Source organism: Ipomoea triloba, chromosome 11, assembly GCF_003576645.1.
Source record: "Ipomoea triloba cultivar NCNSP0323 chromosome 11, ASM357664v1".
In the NCBI taxonomy this organism is placed as follows: Eukaryota; Viridiplantae; Streptophyta; class Magnoliopsida; order Solanales; family Convolvulaceae; genus Ipomoea; species Ipomoea triloba.
The window spans coordinates 23,863,914-23,869,913 of record NC_044926.1 but is presented as its reverse complement, the minus strand read 5'-3'; positions in this window follow the sequence as shown (position 1 = coordinate 23,869,913).

Below are 6,000 nucleotides of genomic sequence, written 5' to 3'. Positions count from 1 at the left end.
AAAAAAAAAAAAAAAAAAAAAAAAAAAAGTAGCGCAAGTCACAGTTGCGTTTGTGTTTGACCGGGTCTGACAACAAATGCATTTGGAAAATGAAAATTTTATATTTTTGTCCCAATTTTAAAAATGTCCTATTTTTGTCAATAAGTCAATTGTTTTTATTTTTGTCCTATTACTGTCTTTTACCCGGAAATATTACTCTGTATATTTCTATATTTGTTCCCGTTACATATATGAAATGTGAAAATGATTTTTGCATTAGATTTTATGTTAATTTTATTGGAATTTTAATCTCACTGGGCTGCTTGACACTTAGAGGTTTAGAGCATCCATAATAGAAGCTTTTTCTTGATTTTTGTCGGTCCAAAAAACTTGAGATGATTTTTTTTTATTGATGTGGCAGATGGTTTTTGGACTCTTTTTTCCTCATGCAAAACACAACATTTTGTCAAAAATAAAAAATAAAGAAAGAGACAGCAGTGCGAGTGTTTCTCACGCGCTCGCTAGGCAAGTCAGAGTGGCAGCCACTCTAACTTTTAAGTTACTTTTATTTATTTATTTTGTTTCAATTGTCAGAATTGTTTTTTTTTTCTCTTTTTTCACATATTCTCTTTCCTAATCACACATTCACACTTACAAAAACTTTTCAAAAATCACCAAAAAAAAAAAAAAAAACTCCACTACTACGAATGTTTTTTAGCTATTTTATCACAATTTTTGAGGAATTTTTTGCCATCTTGAAAGAGAGAGAGAGGGAGAACGAGAAAGGGAAGGGTCATCTTGCTAATTTGTAGTCTTTTCAAAAATGTGGGCCCACCACTGAGAAGGAGAGTTGCGCCTCACGACGTGTGAGGCGCAACTCTTGCGCATAGGCGGGCGTGTAAATATGTTTTTTTTTTTAGATATTGATTTTTTCCTTCACTCTCATTTTCTCTTTCCTAGTTACACCTGCAAAAACTCCTCAAAAACCTCACACTATTTAGGATGCCCCAATCCTCAATAGTGTGAGGTTTTGAGGAGTTTTTGCATGTGTGACTAGGAAAGAGAAAATGAAAGAAAATAAAAAAAATACTGAAATTAAATAAATAAATAAATAACAAAAAGGCCGGAAAGAGCATTTATGCGCCTAGCTGGGCGCATGGTTGCTCTTCACGCGTGTGCATGGGTACTTGTTTAAAAAATAGTAGGACCCACTTTTTCTGAAAAAACCTCATGTCTTACAAGAGGCTATTTTTTTTCTCTTTCCTATTTCTCACATCCACATTGGATGCATAGCTTCAAAAACTATGTAACAATCGTACAAAATCTGCTATTTGTGATGCCCTTAGAGCATCAACAATAGACAATTTTAGGAGATGTTTTGTGGGGCCTTGTGTGATGTGGAGGAGAGAGAAATATGAGAGAGAAAATTTGAGCTCTTGTGCAAGAACTTGATTAAAAAAAAAAAAAAAAGGCTCCCCATTGCTAGATAAAGGCACTAGAATGCGCCTACCGCCAGAAGACTAACATTTCTAGCCAAATGGTTTGCTCCATTCACATAGATGAAAATCAAACCCTCAACCTCATACTTAAGGGATGAAGTGCTGAACCACCACGCCAACCATGTTGATTGCGCATATGCCTATTGGAGATGCTCTTATAGGGTGTTTGGTTCAAAAAAATCATGTAATGATTATAAATTATAAAATAAATTCCGTATTTTTTTTACTACAAACATCACTCATTAATGAACCCTAATGGGTGATTATGATCCTTTTTGACTTGTTACATACAGATATTGTTCATCCTCTAAAACAACCAGAATGCACATTGAATGTGTGAATGCGCACATACGGAGGACACAATGCACACAATATTACAAACTTGAAAGTTTGTATAATTATAAAATTGATTCTTTTTTTTCCTCACTAAAACCAACAATAGTCATTGATAAACTCTTACGTGTAATTATGACCAAGTTCATACTTATATCGTAAGGACATTGTTCCTCATCTAAATCACCCAAAATACACACCATCGATCATGTGAATACACATCTATGGAGATCACAGTGCACACCACCGATCACACAAATGCACACTTGTTACAGGGGGACATTGTTCTTCCTCTAAATCACTCATAATGCACACAATCGATGGTGCAAATGCACACCTACAAAGGCTACAGTGCACACCGATACATTGCTAGTAAAAAAAATACAATATAAATATACATAGGTCAATCATACAAAATAGGCAATATTATACTCAAAAAATAGACAATTTAAAAATACAAAAAAAAAAAAAAAATCAACTTGAGTTCATGGCTAGAAAAAGATGCAGAAGAATAAAAACTAAAGTAAGGTGGAGAAAGCATCCTACGCGAAGAAGGAGAGTACAATAACAAGAAATCCAAATTTACCCTAAATTAGACCTCTAAAATCATATTCAACATTCAAAACACGCTCCAAATCACCAAAGCACCCATTTGTAAATAAATTTAAAAAAAAATCTCAGCTACAAACAAACCCGAGATCGAAAGCTTAGATTTATCCACATCATTTACATGGGAGATGCCGAGATAGATGGTTCTTATATGAACCTGAATATATATATATATATATATATATATATATATATATATATATATATATATATATATATATATATATACGCAANTATATATATATATATATATATATATATATATATGCTCAAGTGTGGACGCGTCTTTATGTGTGAACAGTGCGGTTCACACCACTCAATGTTATAAAATGCACCACTCAATGTTAGAAATCGCACCACATAAAAATACACAAATACACCAAAAAACACACCACACACCAAAGTAATGCACCATAACTACCATGACCCTAATTGTGCATTTCCAAACATTGTGTGGTGTATATTTCCATACTTAGTGGTGTGTTTTTTGGTGTTGTGTACCTAACGGTGCATATTTGTGTGATGAATTTTCTAACACTGAGTGGTGTATATATGTATACATAGTGGTGATGCCGCACTGTTCACATGTTAAGACGCGTATATATATATATATATATATATATATATATATATATATATATATATATAACGAATCCGTCCACGTGTCCAGATCTAACGAATCAGAAATACTGATTTAAAAAATTTTCATAAATAATTGAACATCGAAGTGCAAGTAAATTGTTTTTCAAGTACAAGTAAAATTTATTACATGTGCAAGTAAAATGTACACTGAGCATCAAAACTAAGTGCACCTAATGTTATAACTAGTTGTACCTAACGTTATAATTAAGTGCACCTAGGTGCACGAATGTTAATAAGGTAAATTACTTGCACTTGTAAGTAAAAATATGTGCACTTGTAAGTTATTTTACTTGCAAATTTGCACCAACTACTTGCACTTATAACACAATTATTTGCACCAAAGTTCGAGTTATTTACGAAAATGTCACCGCGTCGTTTTTTTTTAAATTACACATGATTCGTTGATCTAGACGCATGTACGCCAGCGAAGCGTTCTCATTTCTTTCCTGGGCGAGAGTTCGTACCTGAGCGCGCCCCTATATATATATATATATATATATATATATATATATATATATATATATATATATATATATATATATATATATATATACTTGCAAATTTGCACCAACTACTTGCACTTATAACACAATTATTTGCACCAAAGTTCGAGTTATTTACGAAAATGTCACCGCGTCGTTTTTTTTTAAATTACACATGATTCGTTGATCTAGACGCATGTACGCCAGCGAAGCGTTCTCATTTCTTTCCTGGGCGAGAGTTCGTACCTGAGCGCGCCCCTATATATATATATATATATATATATATATATATATATATATATATATATATATATATATATANTATATATATATATATATATATATATATATATATATATATATATATATATAACGAATCCGTCCACGTGTCCAGATCTAACGAATCAGAAATACTGATTTAAAAAATTTTCATAAATAATTGAACATCGAAGTGCAAGTAAATTGTTTTTCAAGTACAAGTAAAATTTATTACATGTGCAAGTAAAATGTACACTGAGCATCAAAACTAAGTGCACCTAATGTTATAACTAGTTGTACCTAACGTTATAATTAAGTGCACCTAGGTGCACGAATGTTAATAAGGTAAATTACTTGCACTTGTAAGTAAAAATATGTGCACTTGTAAGTTATTTTACTTGCAAATTTGCACCAACTACTTGCACTTATAACACAATTATTTGCACCAAAGTTCGAGTTATTTACGAAAATGTCACCGCGTCGTTTTTTTTTAAATTACACATGATTCGTTGATCTAGACGCATGTACGCCAGCGAAGCGTTCTCATTTCTTTCCTGGGCGAGAGTTCGTACCTGAGCGCGCCCCTATATATATATATATATATATATATATATATATATATATATATATATATATATATATATATATATATATATATATATGAAATGTTGTAATTTATGCTCCTCACAAATATGTCAATTATTAATGTCACCCCTTAATTATTAATGGTGTAAATGTTGGCTCTCGATTTTCAAGACGTGACATATATTGTCCTTCCTCTAATAGGAAGAAGGAGAAACATTATTTTCGACAGAAGGAAACAAACGAAGAAAGAAAAATGGAGGAAAAAATGTGGTCTTCGAATAGAAAAAAGGTGAATAATTACATTTACACAACTAATAATTCTTATTTATTCTTTGGACCACCAGTTTAGGTCCTTGTCTCGAATACTATATATACTATTTTGAGCCTAGCATAAAATCATCAAAAGCAATAATATTATTATTTTTCTACCCCATTTGTATATCGGTACACGGTCCCATAAAACCATCAAATAAAATATGTATTGAAAAAAAAAGATATAAATATCCATTATACTTGCCCCACATCTTTAAATACCATTTATAATTAATGTTACGTTATATATACGTTTACAATATAGTATATAATAAAAATTTATTAATTACAGAGAATTTAGACGTTAACAAAAAATTATAGATACGCACAATATAATAATAAAAATAAGAGTTAATACCACAAATGACTAAATACGTATCTTGACTTTTATTTTTTACTACAAATAATCATCAGTTAAGATTTTTTTTAAATGGGTGTTAAATCTTGGGAAATTGATTAATATGATTATGATTACCTCTTTAGAGAATATGGTTATGATTTTTTTTTTGGTAAATTGACCGGTCTTTCTCCGTCCGTTTGACGGTCCACGGGGAATCGTCACTTGTGGAATTAAACTCGGGTTCTCTCGAAATTCTTCCCAACAAAGAGAGCTCACTTGCCACTTGAGCTATCCCATTGGGTTAATATTATATAGGAGATGTTCATGCATAGGTAATTGAATGTTCAATTTGTTTATTTAAATCGGTAATTCAAAGTATATGAATGCAGGATAATATAGGAAATATTGATTATAATTTTCATTAAAATAAATATTTGCAACTTTAAAAACCCTTGGTCTAAATACTTAGTGTATAAACAATAGTTTAAATAAATATTACTTTTGATTTGAATTTTTCTAAGTTTTCGCAATTTTCTTTTGGGTAGCATTGTCACCGTCTTCATCTTTAGTACTTATCTTCTCTTTTATTGGTAGTGTGTCATGTGCAATTGAGTTATTAGTAGTAGCATAGAGGACAACATCATGCAATGAGATTATCGTGTACGAAACTATGGATTTGTCTTGTTGTGTATATGACTAAGATTTAAGCCCTAAGATCGATTCTAATTCGCAATTTTCCTCGCAAATTAAAGTAGGATGAGGAGGAAAACTACGAATTGAGATCGATCTTAGGACTTAAATCCTTTATTCATGTTTAAATAAGTTAAAAATGATGAGACCCTTAAAAATTTTAGATTTCGACATGTTTGAAACGGATGGATTACCAACGCGATGAATTTTGGCACTAAAACAATAGTCGTGAATGAAAATTGGTACTAAAATAATAATCATCGATGAAAAT